This window comes from Canis lupus, chromosome 31 (assembly GCF_011100685.1).
Source record: "Canis lupus familiaris isolate Mischka breed German Shepherd chromosome 31, alternate assembly UU_Cfam_GSD_1.0, whole genome shotgun sequence".
Classification (NCBI taxonomy): domain Eukaryota; kingdom Metazoa; phylum Chordata; class Mammalia; order Carnivora; family Canidae; genus Canis; species Canis lupus.
Genome location: NC_049252.1, coordinates 2,233,285 through 2,253,147, shown reverse-complemented (window position 1 = coordinate 2,253,147; position 19,863 = coordinate 2,233,285). Strand labels below are relative to the sequence as shown.

The window sequence follows — 19,863 nt, the reverse complement described above, 5'->3', positions numbered from 1 at the left end:
GAGACTAGATTTTAGATGAACAATAAATTATTGCAAAGTTCTTAGAAATGTATTTTACTTATTTCTTAAGACTTAAAAAATTACATTCTTGTTAGAATACCTTTAGGCAGAAACTAAAGTTAAATATACCATCCACCAAACATATACTTCCCAAACTACTAGAAAGTAATGACTTAAGGCTAAGGTTTTTATTAGATTGTGTTTTTTCCTCTTGTGAATAAAAAGAAAGTTAATTTTAGAAAAAAACAAAAAGCGACATCATTTTCTCAACTTCTAGTTAACATTTGTTAAATACAATCAATGAGGTCTTTTACCCACCAGAGACTGCTATGAAATTAAGACAATCAAGAGAGCGAGCCTAGAGCCCTGAGAATAAAGAACTTCCGTTGCTTCTTAGAAGTTATTGGAGAAATTCGTGCCCAAAAAGATATATAGGGTTGTATTCATTTTTGCTTGTCTCTGAAGCTCTTGCTGATCCAATGACAATTAGTCTTTGAACTCAGTCTATTTTAATCTGGATTCTTTGGCCACTGTACTTTAAATTGCAGCTAATACTCATGCTGGCTATGGCCTTTGAAACTTGTCCTACTTGACCATATCCTGATTTCAGTTATGGTTGTTCCCCTCATTTCACTCTCACAATTATATCCATGTCCTGGTTTTTCCAAACCAGGGTTCAATAATAAATTTCTCATAATTCTAAATTCTATGACTTCTTTTCTAAGTTGGAATAAGACCAACAAGGATAACCACTTCTCATGATTTAACTTCATTAACATAGTTCAATTGGTGCCTATTTCCTTTCCATCTTCCCCTCCCCTGCCCCACTTAATCTCATGAAGCAGTTGTCACAAATCTTCATTTTACACTGGAAGGAACCTAAATACAACATTGGTAAGCAATTTGCCTGAGGCTATAAGGTTAGTCAATTGCCTACGTGAGATTCTTTCCACACCTGTATGAGATTTCTATCATACTTTCCTGACTCTAGCAACAGATATTCAGAAATCAGAGAGAATAAACATTTAGAAAGGAAATCTAAAAGGTAGAACAGCAATGTGGAAATTGTTCTTTGTCCTCCTCCAGAATTGTCAGTGCTTCTGCAAGCCCTTGTTAGGCTCTATCACCGTGTTAAATTAATGTAAGTGTACCTATATGTGCAAAATGCACTTATTATTATTTCCATAGGAACTGTCATGGGGAGGGGGAGATAGCTAACAAGCTGCTGGTGATTTAAATTGATTGGCTAATTTTTTCTGCCAGTCTTTCTGGAATTTGAAGACAAATATATTGGTCTTTAATCTCTGGAATCATCCTTTCCTTTTTCTTTTATAAAAGCAGGTATTTCAATGGTTCCTTTCCAATTTGCAGGGATTCTTCTAAGTTACTGAAAACAGTTGTGAATGGATTCATAAGCCAATTCTCAACTACCCTGGAATTTATCACAATATGCTGCTAAATCGAACTGCTTCATATTATAATATAATAATAATACATAATAATTATATTAATAACATAATACTATATTGCACTGATATTAATATATTAATGCAATTAATATTATAATATAAAACTTTCAATGTGGCAGGCACTTTTAAGTCTTTTACATAGGTAAGACTATTAACCCTTCACAGTAAATACTATTTTTTCCTCAGTTTATTTCATTTTTTATATGTATATATATATATTAATTTTTTAAAATTTATTTATTCATGAGAGACCGGGGAAGGGGGTTGAGGCAGAGGCACAGGCAGAGTGAAGCAGGCTCCACGCAGGGAACCCGATGCAGGACTCAATCCCGGTCTCCAGGATCATGCCCTGGGCCGAAGGGGGCACTAAACCGCTGAGTCACCCATGCTGCCCTATATGTATATTTTTATTGGAATTCGATTTGCCAACATATAGTATAATACCCAGTGCTCATCCCATCAAGTTCCCCCCTCAGTGCCCGTCACCCAGTCACCCCATCCCCCGCCCACCTACCCAGTAAATACTATTGTTGTCCTCATTTAATACTTGAGTCTCAGAGATGTTCCTATTCATCCTAAGTCACAGCTTAAAAGTGACAAAGTCAGATTCTGATTCAGAAAATGCAAGTCTAGAACCCACCCTCTCAACCATTATGCTATTCTATCTAGCTTAATTTTCTTACTCAAGGTCCAACCTAGTTCAGTTTAATAAATAGGTGTTAAAAACCATTATATTAAAATTTCATGAAAAGCCAGTTTTATACTATAACATTCTATGTGTATCTACCTAGTTAACCTAGGTTACATTAGTTTTTCCTTTTTTCCTTTAGTTTTCCTATACACACCCTGATTGAATACTTTATTTACATCTGACCCTTTGTAAGCATATTTTTTTCTAAAATTTGCTAATATTTTCATTTGTGATAGTTTATTTTTTAAAAATGCAATATCTAATACTATACCCATAAATTGTTAATGATCTTAATAGTTGATACTTTTCTCTTTTCTTTCTTCTTTTTTCTTTCTTTTTCTTTTTTTTTTTTTTTTCTCCTCCTCCATAGAGCTTCTCCAACTATAAGTGAGCTTACTTAGATGATTGATTCTGAACCAACACCAGAAGTTTCCCCCTAGGGATTACAGGGCACTTCTATGGGGTTACTTTTCATTGTAACCACCTGGGGGAGTACTGGTATCTACTGGGTAGATGCCAAGGATGCTGCTAAACATCCTATATTGCACAGAGCAGAACCCCACAAAAACAAAAACAAAAACAAAAACAAAAACAAAAACAAAAACAAAACTACCCAGCTCAAAAAGTGTCACTAGTGCCAAGATGGAAAAATCCTGAGTCCTGGACTATCCCTGGAGTCTTTTTCCTTAGTATATACACCAGGAATGAACTGTACATTTTTCTTCATAGGCAAATGACAGTTGTTTGATCAGCTTTGTTTATTTTTACTTTATTCCAAAATAACCTCCCCCACAAAAAAAAAAAAAAAAATTCCGCACAGTATTCCTACAATCAGAAGCCAGGGAATTGTTTTCTTTTTCTCTTTAAAGCATAAATATCTTGATGATAACAGTGACTGACACAACATCTGTGAAATTTTTTACCAAAAATTCACTTAGCTCTCAAGGCTTTTACTATGCTATTGATGTTGTTTGCTAAGGTAAATATCCAGGCTTTATTCATTGATCAAAATGTGGGCATTCTTTAATACAATCAAACATTTATCTAGTATCTTAATTTCCAATCCCTTTAGATGTAGTCTTCTGTCATCAGAACATCAAGTTTCTGGCTGCTATGAAATTGTTTGCATTTTTCAAATAGTTTGAGCACAACTGTCATTTAGTAAAATAAACATGGCTCCATTATTTCTTTATGTCTTCCTTAACAAATAAAAGATTAGACTACATCTTGCAAACTCCCATTGAGCAGCAAATAAGAAGTGAGTAATATTTCTGTCTGCCTAAATCAAGTAATCCCAAATGTAAGTAATTTATAGGAAGGCATCAGGGACTGTTACAATAGGCATATTGCAATATGTCACTGCAAATCAGCATCTCCTCACATGTTTGATCAACAGCCAGATGGAAGCTTTTATCACATTTATTTAATCTGAAATACACATGGTAATTACACTGGACCTTTGATTCAAGGCCTTAGTGTCTCAAGAGAAGTCAGGAAATGAGTTTGTCAGTTGCAAACTGATGTAGTCCTGACCCTCTGGGTAGAATTTCCATCTATCACTGCCTAGAGTATTGCTACAAATTACATGGTACCTCAACGAAGTAAGAAAAAGTAAAAGCTTTGTTAACCTATATAAGAGGAGAAAGAGGCTCTGGTTCAGTCCACAATTTGTTTATTCTTTTGTTCACTCACGTTATTCTACTGAGTGGTGACTAAAGTGCAGTATAAATTGTATGGCTAATGTCTTACAAAAAAAAGTAAGCAAAACACCAACAAGGACATTTTGAAGTAAAGTACTCCCACATTTCTAGTTCCAAACCTAGGATCTTGGATATTTGCTACACCTAAATTTAGTGTAAGTGAAAGAATATGAGATTTTCTTGGATTAGTGGTAGGAAAAGGAAGATATCACAAAGCCCACTTTCTGGAATTTTCCAGTTAGAAAAATGCTGGATAGCAAACTTAATATTCAATATTGGATGAGTTAATCCTGACTATTCTACTTCAACAGCTATACACGGTGCTAAACCACGTTAGTATGTATAAAAAACATTTAAATAATATGGCCGATAAAGTGGATGGAGGTTTCTCTAGAGAATGGAGGTAATTAAAGACTTCAACTTAATATTACGTATTTCTTTAACATTTGAAAATTTGTATTATGATTATGTCATTTTACTTTCGAAGTCAGAAAAAAAAGCAATTTAGAAAAAGAAACACACACGCACACAAATACAGCTTCCTAGAGTGTTCCCAAAAAATATGGCATCTTCTTATATATTATTGATGTTTTTCAAGAGAAAAATGTAATTAAGATTTTGAAATCCATAAAGTGAGCTATAACTAAAGAAAATAATAGACCTCTATTAATATAAGATGACATAATTAATAAGAAATAGTTAAGTCACATTCATATTCTAAAATGACTTCAAATATTTTATTGCTTGATTAAAAACTCTGTTAAGAGCTATTACTGTTGTCATAGTAAACTTGCATAGGATTTTTATCCCAATTAAAATGCTAATTAAAAAAGCATAAAATTATCCTATCAATAAATTATCTTTTTTGCCCCTAACTTTAGGCCAATATGTTTTACACTACAGTTATTTTGTGGTTATTTCACTTCTCAGAATATCTTTCAGTTGGGTGACCTCTTTATTTTTACTGATATCACTACTATTATTTCAAAGTAGGTGGATCTTGAAAAGTACCGGTTATATAAACAAGGAAAACATATACTATACTCTTTGCTGGGCACCATACTAAGAACTTTTCATGTCGAATTTTATTTCACCTTCACTGCAATTCTATAAGACATAAGTATAAACTAAGACATAAGTGTAATCTCAGTGAAAAGGTAAATTGTCCAAGGTCACTCCATTCATAGTTGGTTGAATCCAATTTGAGCCTCTCTAACTATAAGAGAAGACTTACTTGAGACTATGATTCATTTACTGTCTCACTTTTTATGGTGAGTCTTTTTTTTCCATAAAAAGCAAGTTTTGAAATTCTTCTTTGGCAAAAGCTTATTTTAAGACTCTTTTTCTGTTTTATACTTACATCAACAGAAAATCTCATAGGTAATATAGTACTTGCAATTCCTTTCATGTGTTAAGTTAAAAAAAAATTTATGAATCCGTGAACAAAATGGAGAAGCAGATACTAACATTAATGGTGCTGAGCTGTAGCCTTACAATATGACCTTGAGAAAATAAGCTAGTTCTTTGGCATTTTCTTGATACATTATCTTGCAAGACAATTTGAACTCTTGGAAAATGATAGCTAATGGGAAAGAATGTGGAAAAAGTGATTTTATGTGGGGGGGGCGGGGGGAACTAAACCATTTATTATTGAAACAGAAATAAACAATTATGCTAAACTTGGAAGAATGATTAAACCACACCAAGTCTCCAGTCACAATTAGAATTATTTATTTTAGTTCATGTAATTAATGAAAACTAAGAAGAACATAATCTCTTCCTCTAAATTTTATGTGTAATGCTTAAGCAGAAAAAAAATATAAGGCTCTTTCATTAAAATTCTAAGGACATTCTTAGGTTTAGGTACCACTTCAAAAATGTTTTAGAAATCTATGTTTATGACCATAAGACACAGTTTAGAATACAGACTACAGATATTTTAATCTTGGCATTTATATAGTTTTTTCAGTTTGGTTTAAATGACGTTAGTGGATGTATCTCAACGCTTTCAGTTAAGCCTTTTCATTTGTATGCTTGGGCTACAAAGTGCTGTGTATGTAATAGTTGTTAAAATGAATAATTATATTTTATGCATAACAGGAATTTAGGCTCAGTGCTTTTTAACAATGATGTAGGAAAATTTTTACATATAATCATACCTCATATTAACTTGGAAGAATTATTTTATGGGCATATCTGCGACTCATTAATATTTAGGTCATTTTCCTCTGAAGTTTGTTACAGGCTTTGTTGCACTTTGCATACTTATTTCTTAAATTTAAAAAAACGCAGTCCATTACTTCATGAAATATGCAAATTTCATGTATGCTTAAATTGAAAGCATTGTCATATGTTAAGCATGGTTTTACGCAAAGCTTTCATTTATTTTGGGAACAATGGAGTTTATTTTATACTTACAAATACGCACACAACTTTTTCTGTCATATCCAGTGTCTAGATCTGAGAGCTATCTGATCATTGAATTATTGAATTATTAATGACTATGAGGATATAGCAGCTCTTGACAGATATTACATATATAAATTATGTACAATGGGGCCAGATATCCAAGAGTAACTACTCTGGAGTTTAACACAGATACTTTCCTCTGAATTCATGTTAGAAGAAATCACTAAATTTGATACAGCCTTCTTCCAAAATTCTGTCTAAGGTTGGGTAAATAAATGTATTCAATAGATCCAAGAATAAGAAGTGACACTCAGAACTGCTTTCCATAATATAATATTTGAGCTATCCTAGTGAATTTTTTATTATAACTTATCAATTAAATTAAGAGATTGATTTTTCTTATAAATTTATAATTTGAACTCCAAACATATTTTTCTATGTTACCTTTTGTGTTTGAATGAATTTATTCATGAATTTGCTAAATCTAGCCTCCGTTTACCAGCTTTGGCCACTTTGGAAAATAAGTTTGGGATTATGGGGTAAAGAGGAAACCTGTGAAGTTTTATCTTTGACTCTTATCTTCCAATCTTCTCTGGAAATGGTGTCAGAAGAGAACAACCAAAAAATAAAAAAATAAAAATAAGAGAGAGAGAGAGAAAGAGAACACAACATAGAGAAAGCAAAGAACCTCAGGAATGAAATTCCTTCTGAAACTTGAGAAAGTTGTTCACATGAACATTCCTCTTCATTCAGTTACTTTTTAACGTACATTAGTCACGATATATCCTTCCTATGGTACTATTCCTCCAATGAAAGTGCTTTCATACTAGTCGAAGTCAGCTTGCATTAAATTCTGTTTTCAGTTTGGAGCTTGCTATCTCAGGTAAATGATAAAAACATTTATTGAATAATTACTATAAAATCTACTAAATTTGGCGTGAAAATAGTAACTATTGTTGTAAGATTATCTTATGGATAAAATTAATCATTGAATACAGTTAATGATAAGAAAAATGATTTTAATAAATACTAATCTAACCATTATCATTATTATCTTTAATGGGCAGGGGTTGCACTAAGATCTTTATAGATATTACTTCATCTGATTCACACAGAAGTTCTATGTGGCTCATACTACTCTTATTCTGCGTTATATATGTAGATACTGAGGCAGAGAGATGTTAAGTAACATATCGGTCCAATAGCTATCGTATAAAGGATCTGTAAGGGCAAAATAGGAGAGAATTACTTTCATCTAAAAATAATTTAGTATAGAAAAAATAATGTAGTAAGATTCTAATAAACTTAGGATTTAAAATTTAAAATATGCACAAGCTTTTCCCACTGGTATATGATGGTCTCTTCTAAATGATGTCTAAAGAGGATATATTTGCTACTGTAAGTAGAGACCTGGTTCAATGACCATTCATAGTAGTTTAAAAAATTTATATGAACATAGTCAATATAACCATTGTAATTATTACCAGAATAATGAATTCAAAAATATTAATATATAATATTACCAGCAATATAGTACACATTTCAGAGCTGACTAGTTTATGCAGGAAAATTATTTTAGTAGCAGTAGTGTTGTGTTTCTAATGCATTGGCCCACAAAAAAAAAAAAAAAAAAAGGACATTTTTCTACAGATGATCTTTCTCCCATCGTTTTAAATATTTATTCTTCTATTGCAATCATTTCTGCTATGAATAGACATAAACAATTGTTACAGACTAAACTTTTTTTAAAAGATTTTATTTATTCATGAGAGACAGAGAGAGGCAGAGATACAGGCAGAGGGAGAAGCAGGCTCCACGCAGGGAGCCTGACGTGGGACTCCATCTGGGGTCTCCAGGACCATGCCCTGGGCTGAAGGCGGCGCTAAACCTCTGAGCCACCCAGGGATCTCCAGACTAAACTTTTTAGAATAATATTCAGTGTTGTAAATATTCTCATTGTCAAACATTAATTCTTTATATTTTTAAGTGTTTTAAAAATAAATCTGTCCTAATACGTTTTTTTTTTCTGATAGAATGCTTCATTTAATTATTATTAGGCCATTTTTTTTAAACTTAGTTTAAGAAGAAATGCACTTAAATCTAGATTTGACTTTTCTGCAGAAAACATTGCATGCAGTTTCTTTAGCTTCTAGTCTGCTTAAAAATACTTTAATTCATTCTTGTAGATTTTCAGAGTACAATGCCAACATAGACATATGGCAATGTCATATACTAGTCATTTGTCTTCCTTTCTAATGGTTGTTCCCATTTATTTATTTTATGTGTGTAGGCTGAGACCAGTGATGTGCAAAGAGTTAGGTATTGTTGAAATTGAAGGCAGAACAGTTCCTAGTGAGAAAGACATGAGGCAACAGAATAAAAAAACAGGAAATTCTACAGATCACATAAATGTTAAGAGAAATGCACAATGAAGAATGAATTTGAATACATTTTACCTGAAAAAAAAAGTAAAACTACAAAATACAGGTTTGTTTATAGTCTCTAATCTTATAAAGCTCATTATTTTATATTATATGTATTGAGCACCTATTAGGCGTGACTTATATGCACAGGGTTTATAAAAACTGATTTTAACAGTAACTTTTTGAGTAAGGTAGAATGGGTATACGTCCTTGTTTATAGATGTAAAACAATGAAACTCTAAGTATGTCAAACTGAAAGTGATACTTGTATCTTATGGCTCTGAGTGATACTATTTCAGATCTTTGGCCTTAAAGAGAGACTACTGTTTAAAGCAGGAAAATTACCCTGGACATCAGCTGTCTAATGGGTAATTTAGCTAACTTTTCCAAGCAGTAAATAATCCCATGGTTACCCAAGAATTTATTTTGTTTTCCCTTTGATCTCATAGACAACCTAAAAAACATTCCTTTCTTTCCCCATCCTCCTGTTATCCCACAGGTAATCACCTTCTGGCAAATTCTCTTCCCTTTTGGATGTCAGTGCTAAATGAGGTGAAGCATTTGTGAAGGGCCCTCACTCTTAATAGTTATACTATTCTGCTGGTTGAGAGCTCTCTCTGGATTGTTCAAATTCTTCAGAGCTGAAAAGTTTCCTCATTTGAAGTAGTCAAGGAAATAGTATCCTGAGAGAGAAAGATCAGTGAAATCAAGAAATTTCTGTTAGAACCTTCTTTATCCAAAATAAGAACACCTTTTTTAGGAGAAATTTTCCACTTAAATTTTAGGTCTCAAGGACAAATAGAGTATTTAATTCAAGTGCATAGGATGTTTAGGTCCAATACATTATTAACTATAATACCTGTTAATGAAATCAATTGTTACATAATTAGGAAACCTAGAATTCATAAAAAATGATAAAATATCTTAAGTGGAGACAATTCTCGTAAGAGAGATTTTATAGTCCAGTGCATAAAATTTGTGTCAGAGCAACACTTCACTTCTTTACCACTGATAATCACACTTCACTTGTTAAGACAGTTTCTAAATTGTTGATATCATTAAGCTAAATAATCTTGAAACACTAAATTCAAAACAAAATAGTAATTTTATAATTATTGTCTTAATCTTTATGAATAGGAAGTTACGGGTGCTATTATGTCTAGAAATATGTGGCAACGTGTATATTTATGAGCTTGATATGGAACACAATTTATGGTGCAGTAAATACATTTTTGAGAAGAAAGGCAAAGTGTTCTGCTTGCCAGGAATTTTCCTATTAATGAAGACCTGTTGTATGATGTAGCCTTTATTTAGAACCCGTAGATTTAGAGTCCTTATACACATTGTTCATAGTTAAAATTATGTGTAAATCAGTGCGCACACATTAAGGAACAATATATTTTCATGTTTTTTTAATCCTTTAGAGATTGTTCTTAAGTATTTTTGTCAGAACAGTAATTGTGCATAAAATTAGAAGGTAATAGATGATCCTTGAGTGAATGTACTGATGTATTTTCCTCCAGGGACTTTGCTAATGTCATATACTGCCAAGGGACATGATATATTTTATCAGTAAATTATGTATAACTATTTCTAATGTTTTGCGATAGTGATTCTCTTTCTGAAGCATTGCTCCATTTAGAGAAAGTAAAATAGGCTCTTAAGTAGATAGTAAGAATTCAAATTTTAATGTTAGAACCAAATTATCCAAAGCATTAAGTAGAAATCTGGATGGGTCATTTTCACTTAGTGCTAATTTCTAAAATATTTAAATAGTAACGGAAAAAAAATAGTAACGGCATTATTACTTTTCAACAAATAATTTAATACCGTGAAGGAGTAGTGACTCATTGCTCAGCACTGCAAATGGTATCTAAAGACCCAAGTTCTGTGTGGAATTTAGTAGAAGAATTTAATATTATCCATTCATTCACTAAATCAAAGTTGTTTGGACTTTACATAGGCAGAGAGAAAGAAGAATGTCTTACGGGATGAAGAAACAGCAAGTCACTTAGCATAGCTGGGCATTGAGTTCCTCTTCATGACAGAAGAAAGAACACAGTGGTGTGAAAAAATAAAATGCTAGAAATTACCTCAACAAACTTGTTCTCAAAATAGAAGTCATCTGACACATCCTAAAAATAAAATCCTAAAAAACTTTCATAATTATTTTTAAGTCTTTCAAAGATATTCTAAAAACTTGCTTAGACAAGCTGTCCCATGGTTTATCAATCTTTACATTAATAATAACTATGATTTTCTGAGTCAACACTTTCCATGTTTTGAATAAAATAAGCCATTTATAATACAGAACCTGGCATAGATTAAATACTCAATAAATTATTCTCATTTAAACCTCACCCATCAAACTCCCACTAGTTTCATTTTATTCAATCTCATGTTATGCAAATTTTCTTCTATTAATATCTCCTCCCCATTTTTCAAATATCCAGACATTTAGAATGGTTTACTATTACCATGTAAAGCAAAAGTCCTGAGTGAGTCTTTTGAAAGTTAAAAGAGGAATCTATATTTTTCTACACAGCAATTTATATTTTCCACCTTCTCTCTTCCCATATAACTGTTAGATATGCTTACATTACATTGTGTCAGATATTCCTCTAAGCCCTTATGTACAGTGACACATTTAATCTTTGACAACCCTGGAAAAGAAGACTTATTCACATTTTAAAGATGAAAAGGTTAAGAAACTTGTTTAAAGTCAAATCAGTATCAGTTAGTGGTTTAAGGTTTGGTATAAACAATTTGTAAATCCAGGATTTTGTAAGCAATTTCTTTTACTTGAAGACTCTACCTGATTTTTCTTCTATTCTATGGTTTTCCTTCTATTTGTGTACACAACACAACACAGTTTCGTTCCAAGATTGATTTCATCTGATGCTCTTGATGTCAATCATTACGTCTTAACCACTATGAAACATTGGTGTATGAGTGGATAGAGGGCAGGGATTTTTTTTTTTTTTTTTTTGAGGGCAGGGATTTTTAATGTTAACTCACTACAGCACCTAACATAATGCACAAAAAATTACAGGTAACCTACTAAAAAAAAAAATGATTGGTGCAGTCTTGGGTATTCTATTTGTCTCCAAAAAGTTGGCTGGGAATGAATATGGATTATCCAAACTTCTCCAAATCTATTTTCTGTGGCCTTAAATTTTCACATAACTCAAGTGAGATAACATATGAAAAAGATCATAATAGAATTTCTGTATTATGGTTCAGGCTGCCAAAACAAAATACCATGGATTGAGTGACTTAAACAACAGAAGTTTACTTCTCACAGTTCTGGAGGAAGCTAGAAGTTTAAGATCAAGGTGTCTGTATGGCCAGGTTCTGATGAAAGCTCTCTTCCTAGCTTGCAGACAGCTGCCTTCAAGTTGTGTACTCACATGGAAGAGAAAGAGAGACAGAGAAAAGAGGGAGGGAGAAAGGGAGAGAGAGAGTTAGCTCTGGTATCTTTTACAAGGGCAATAATCTCACCATAAGGACCTCACCACTGTGACCTAATTTGAACCTAGTTTTCTCCCAAAGGTTCCATCTCCCAGTACCACTACAGTGAGGCTTAGTGCTTCAACATCTGCATTGTGTGGAAAACACAATTCAGTCCATCGCAGTTTTTTAAAATAAGAATATGCTACTTTCTAAAGTCTTACATACACAAAATAAGTACATTCCCAGCAAAGAGAAAGTTCTGTAGAAATGCTAAATATGATTTGATTGTGATTCAGAATCACTTAGGGAAAATAAACTTGAAAAATCATTTATGCTTTCTATTTCTAAAGGTGGCAGTCTCAGTTTTACATTGACTTTTGAGTTGAATTTCATATTTCTGAACCATTTTATAGTAAACTGAAATTTCTCCAAGAGTTTTCAATCACTTAAAAACTCCTCCAAAATGAGTACAGAATAGTAATATAAGTGGATTTATTGTTGAAGGGGCTCTTTTCATGCATTCTAGTCACATGTGGTTCAAATTTATGATACTGTGTACTTGATTCATTTAAATCTTGACTTTCCATAACTCAGATGGTTGAATATTTAAAAATATTTACATAAGATGATTTTAATTTTCTTTCCTACCATTTTGTTCAAACTAGAAATCATATAAAATTTAATAAAATTATTTATCATAAAATAATTCTAACACTTGAATTAAAACTATATAGCATTTATAATTTCTGCATGATGTGATCCTAGAAAGTCAGATGTTCTTTCTCTGGAGTTTATAGTTTTCATTTTAAGGGGAAACACGTGACAGAATAGCTACTTGATAGAAACCCTAGCAATGATTTCAGAGATGGAATCATATAATTTAGGATTCTCCTTGATAAGGTGCTAAATAAAACGGTACTTTAAGGTTACTTTCTGCTCTTCTAAATACCAGAAATTACTAACCTAAATATTATTATTTGACATAATTTTCTCTTTGGAGCCCTTTATTAAGTGTCCAATAACCTAGTTGAAAGATGTTAAATGTAGAAAGTTTCAATTCTACAATCTTCTTTGTGTTTTGTGCATTGTCAACTGAAGAGGCTGCTAAAATATTGCCAAATCCATGGGGATTTACTCACTCCAGTGTTAATAGACTAACTCCCACAAATCATAGACTAATACTTGAGAATGAATAACAGTCTTTAAGATATATGATGTATTTATGTGAATAGTAACAAAGACTTGGCTATCTGTAAAGAAACTTCAGAAGGCTGCATTTTTTTATTGCTATGACAGTAGGAGAGAAATAAGATAAACAATATAAGATTCCCACTGGGACTTAGCCATCTAAATTATATATTATTTTTGCATTGTTAGGGGGATACTTATCTGATCTTCAATTTCAATCACATATTTTAGTTGCTAAGAATAGAAATTAAAGACAGACTTTAGTTCTAACAGTAATGGGGGAAAAATAAAAAACAAACCAACAGTATTAGTTTTTTTGAAAAAAAGATGTATATTCACAAATAGACATGCAAAGTAACCTTATCAATATCTATAATATTTTTGAAATCTTAAAAATCCTAGACTATATGTTGACTTACTTTGCTGAGGAGATGAAGGCTAAAGTTGAAGTGTTTACTTCATAGATTATAAGAGAGTATATGTAGAACATTAATGAATAGAGTCAAATAAATACATGTTATACATTGCTTTCTCTGAAAGTCTTATTAATGTACCTATAAATATATCTGAAACCCAGTGAAAATATATGCAATGATAAACATGATAAATTTACATTTATTTAAAATAAACTCTAAAAGATTGTTTTACTGTACAGATAAAGAGGGGAATGGTCCACATATCTGAGATCCTACTGTGAGAATGAAGATTACAAGCAAAATACATGAAATAAACCAGGGAATCTCTCACCAATAATGATCTACATCCCAAGACTCTCTCTCTCTCTAGTTCATCCACCATGTACAAATGTCATGTGGTCCATATTTCAATTACAAAGATTCTGTAGGTGGATTGACCTGTAGCATTAAAGCTGAGCATGAATACATACCAGCATCAGAACAGAGAATCCTTCTTCAAAACATTTCAACATTAATAATAAAGAAAATGCAAGTACAAGTAAACAATAAGAAATTTGTATCCAGTGAAAATTATTTTCAGTAAAAGAGAAGAGATAATGCATGCTCACCAAGGAAAAACATTTTCCCAGATCTTTAAATGAAATTCTTTTACTAAAATGAAAAAAACACGATAAAACTATACCACTTATTATTGTCAATAATATGCATCTACTTAGAACATCTACTAAGTAAGTACACAATGTGATTAAATAGAGAGGGTGGTTAAACCAAAGTCACAATCTATAGCAAACTTCTTTTGGAAGAAATAAGAAGGAAAATCTATGATAGTGAAATCAAACAGAAGATAAACTTGAGAAATATAACTAAAACAAAATGTAAATTAGTAAAATGATCATAAAAATAGTAAAGATGGAATGGCATATATGCAACATAAAATATTGAGTTTCTACCAGTGCATCAGTGGATTTTCCAAGGAAGAAAGTAGAAAAAAAATAATTATTAATCAAAAGTAGCATTTTAAAAAAGGATTCATAATTTCAAAACAAATGAACTAATCTGATTGTAACTTTAAAAAGTAGATTTGCAGATGAATAAATGTTTGACTCAAGGCAAAATACAAAATATACCTAGGTAAAATATAAAAATTTAATAGAGGAAAAGACAAAGAATTCTGATAGCAATCACTTAGAAAAAGCAGGTTACTTAAAAAAGAATGGAAAACAAAAATCTGAAAGATTTCAGATTTATCTTGGTAGGGGGAGGCAAAAATTTTGAAACACTGGGGCACCTGGGTGGCTCAGGGGTTGAGCATCTGCCTTGGTTCAGGGCATAATCCCGGGGTCCTGGGATCGAGTCCCACATCGGGCTCCCTACAGGGAGTCTGCTTCTCCCTCTGCCTGAGTCTCTCCTCTCTTTGTGTGTCTGTCATGAATAAATAAATAAAATCTTTTTTTTAAAAAAAAGTCAAAACACTGATAAATTGTTTTAAATTATTAAGTCATAAAAAACAGGGGTTCTTCAGCCAATTAAGTGTTGATTCATAACAAAATAATACCTAAAAATTCAAGGTTCAAGGATGTTTTTATCATGAAATTTTCTTTTGAGGAGATGTGTGCTACGATTTGCTATCAAATTCTACATTATCTTTAGTGCATCAGTGAGGTTGAATGTATATTGTAATAGAAGAGCAGATATGAGAAGGTTCAAATTTTAGATAAATAGGAACTGTAAAAGTAACTCTAGATATTGAGATGAGTAAAGAGACCAACCACTGTCAAAAGAAGGTTTGTCGCTAGTCCCTTTGGATTTGTCATGCAGTTCTGAGATCATCAGAATCAAGATGATATTTTCATTAATATTATATTTATAATAGAAAGAAAAACCCTAAAAGAACAACTTCGCACTATTTAAGCTAGTAGAAAAACTGAGTGGGTCTCATGATCAGGAAATAAAAATGATAAATATAATCTTGACAAATACTAGACATAATACTTTAGAAAATAAACTTCAATAAAAATAGCATTATAATAAACTCTAATCCAATTTTAAAAAGAAAAGAAAGTACAGGGGCTCCTAGGTGGCTCAGTAGGTTAAGTGCCTCTGGATTTTTGCTCAGGTCATGATCTCAGGGTTGTGAGATGGAGCCCCACATTGGGCTCTGTGCTGGGCATGGAACCTGTTTAAGATTCTTTCCCTCTCTCTCTCCCTTTGCCCTCCTCCCCTAAAAACTAAAAAAAAAAAAAAAAAAAAAAAAAAAAGTTCTATTTTATACTTTAGCCTCAAACCATAGACCAAAATACATTTTAGATGGATGAAAATATGACAATAAAAGTGTTAGAAGACAGCATAAATCTATATGTGTATATCTTATTTTGCCATCACATCATTGCAAAAGCATTTCAAATTGTGACCCACAAGTCAGACATCATAAAACAAGTCTGATATATTTGATCACATAAAATATTAAGGCTTATCCATCACCGAAAAGACAATAAATGAAGAAAAATAAAAATAAATTGCTAAAATTGTTTATTTTTCTATGAAGACAGTTGTTGAAACAGAAAATTTGGATAGAAAAATGGTCAAACTGAATAAGCAGCCATTTCAAAATTAACAAATTTATATAGGGGAAAGTAGTTAGACACATTTACGGTAACTTGGAAATACTAAAAATAGATTGGCAATTTTTAAAAAAATTTAATATATGATGTTATTATTTATAGGGGAGAATCCTGACTTGTAGTTGATACAGGGTGAATTTATACAGTCTTTCTACAATATAATTTGGCAATATTTATCTAAAGTCTTTAAACAACGTTTATGCTGATTGGTCCAACAATAGCACATTTCAGAATTTATCTTCAAGAAATGAGATAACTACAGAGATGTATGAACAAGAGTGATTTCTCAGTTTCCCAAAAGAGTGCTCAGTTCTGAGAGATATTCAGCAAACAAAGTAGAAATGATTTATGACTATCTGCATTCAGAGACTTGAGCAAAAAGTGTTGACTTGAAACTAAGTATCTAAGTAAGGAATAAGAATAGGGAATTCAGAGACATGCAGGTTTATTTTTGCTTTTTCTTTCTTTCTTTCTTTTATTTTTATTTTTAGATTTATAGCCAATGCCAGAAATTAAGGAAAATTCAAGATATATAATAGAATGGTACATTAACAATAGCTGCTAAGAGAGATTAACTTTTTAATGCTTATTTTAATATATATATATATTTTTTTTTACCCTTGGACAGTTCAATGCGTGTTTTCTTAGTTGTGCAATTTTCTTCCAGGTGGAGACTGAGTGACCTATAGCCTTACTTATGCTTGTAGCTTTCTCATTTTCAATTTATGTCTTCTGAGATGACCTTGAGAGTTACATTGGAATGTTTTTTATTGGCCAGATCTTTATTCAGTTGTCCAGAACTCAGATCATATGGTTACATTCAACTGAAGTGAAGCTGGAAAATGTTTAGCTCTGTGTACTGAAAGAAAAGGAAGCAAGTTTGTTATTAGCTAGAAATATCTTCTTCAATATCCCCTTCTGATCAACTAAACATTTTCCCCTCTTTTCCTGCCATACTCTGTCCGAAGAGAAAACCTAATGTACTATCAAGCCCATGTAACCAACTCAAAGGCTAATATTTTCAAATACACACAGTCCTCTTCATCATATCTGGATACATTAGTCCAGGGAACAAATGAACCAAAAAACAAATTATTATTTTTTTAAAGATATTATTTATTTATTCATGAGACACACACAGAGACAGAGACATAGGCAGGAGAAGCAGGCTCCCTGCTGAGAGCCTGATGTGGGACTCCATCCCAGGACCCCAAGATTATGCCCTGAGCTGAAGGCAGTTGCTCAACCACTGAGTCACACAGGCGCCCCCAAAAGACAAATTATTAATGCTCCCCTCTACCCATACACAAAATACAATGCTAGAACACAGCCATGAGGAAATGCTTCTCAATATAGATGCTTCCATTTGGAAATAAAGAATGGGAAACACTGAATAGTCATTATCCATAACAACTATGAAAACATGCCAGACTGGCCTTAAAAGATCCCTCTGCCTTGGCAGTAGTTGTAATTCCTTAAAGAAATGGAGTTCTCGGGATCCCCGGGTGGCGCAGCAGTTTAGCGCCTGCCTTTGGCCCAGGGCGTGATCCTGGAGACCCGGGATCAAATCCCACGTCGGGCTCCCTGCATGGAGCCTGCTTCTCCCTCTGCCTGTGTCTCTGCCTCTCTCTCTCTCTCTCTGTGTGACTTTCATAAATAAAATAAAAAATAAAAAAGGAGTTCTCTGTACACTCCTGTCTTTGCTTCCCCCAAGTCTACCCCATGGGAGGCTCAGTTTGTCTGTTACAGTCCATGGTCACATCCGAAGTGTTTGATTGGGAATATGCTCTTCATGGGAACTAGTCCACTTCTTGCTTGCACCAAGTTTGGGGATCTTGAGGTTGTTTGAAGTTTTAAACAGACTTTTTTTTTTTCTATCTAGAAATACACTACTTTCACCCAATAGTTTCATTAAAAACACAGTAGACTCCTAGTATGTCATGCCTATAATAATACTTCAAGATCTTTTGAAGATATAATTGTGAAGCCTAATTTATTTCTTTAGTTTCTCTATCCTCTAAATCCCTCATTTAGAATATAAGTAGTTACCATGAGATGTCTGCAACATGGACTTGGGAAGGTAGGCAGTATATTCAATCTGATCCTCAGCAGTAGGGCTGAGCCTTAGTGGGTTTAGTTGCTCAAAGCTTCACTTAGTTTTATCCCTTATTGTGTGACTTCTTTAAGTAGTTGATTTTCTAGACTTTTGAAGTTCCCAGTTGTCTAGGCTTTCTTTTGATCTTTTCATTTCTGCTTGAAAAATGGCTATCTTTTGCTGGGATCATCTCTTTCCTGTAATTTTACTAAAGGATAAATGCGAAAGTATATTATTAATCTCTATTTCTCCAGTTACTTTCTCTAAAACTACAAGTCAAATAGGCACTTAATCCTTTACATTGAGTATTCATTTTCCTCCTAATGTCAATCACACTTAACCCAATTGTAACACCTTCCTCTCCTTGAAATACATTCTTCTCTTTGATCAGCTACAACGTACTCTGCAGGGTATTTTCCTCTCTCACTGTTCTTTCCTTCTCAGTCAGTTCTGCTGGAAGCACTTTCTCTTTAGACTTTAGATATGGGAGTTCCTCAGTTCAGTTTTCAGACTTTTTCTCCTCTCTATCTAGACTTACTCCCTTGGGGAGTTCATCAATTGCTATAGCTTTAAGTAAGATTTATATGACAATAAATCCCAAGTTATCATTTCAGTGCCAGCGTTTCCCATGACATAATTTTATTTTTTAAACAATATAGTTGTGTTCATCACACTAAACACACACACACACACACATTCACAGATATATATTCAGAAGGAGAAGAGGAAGGAAAGGCATAAAACCTTGCAAAATTGTATGTTTATCTGACCTGGCACCTGATGGCTCAGTTGGTTAAGTGTTGGACTCTTGATTTCAGCTCAGGTCACAATCTCAGGATTGTGAGATTGAGCCCTGCATTGGACTCCATGCTGAGTGAGGGGTCTGCTTAAGATTCCACCCCTCTCTCCCTCTCTCCCTCATGTGCTCTCTCTCCTTCTTTACTTTTTTAAAGATTTCATTTATTTATTCATGAGAGACAGAGAGAGAGAGAGAGAGAGAGAGGCAGGGACACAGGCAGAGGGAGAAGCAAGCTCCATGCAAGGAGCCTGATGTGGGACTCGATCCTGTGTCTCCAGGATCAGGCCCTAGGCTGAAGGCGGCGCTAAACCGCTGAGCTACCTGGGCTGCCCTCTCTCTCCTTCTTTTAAAAAAAAGTTTTTATATGTGTATTTGTTTATCCAGTCTTAAAATATAAAGTCAATGGCAATTGTGATCAATGTGGCAAATGTTATATCTGCAGGTATATTGTACAAATGAATATTTGTTGACTAGATGGTTGGTTCAATACACATTAGTGAAATTTTACCACAATAGAAATGGGCTAATTTTCAAAATAACTCATTCTAATGCAGATATATACTCTATACCTAAATAACGCATCATTTGTATGATTTTAT

General features: G+C 32.9%; 1 protein-coding gene across 3 annotated transcripts in view; it reads left to right on the top strand.

Annotated features, from left to right (window-relative positions):
- Positions 1-19,863, top strand: part of CADM2 (cell adhesion molecule 2) — a 1,062,630-nt gene that overhangs the window by 1,033,953 nt on the left and 8,814 nt on the right. The gene's annotated exons all lie outside the window — the stretch shown is intronic.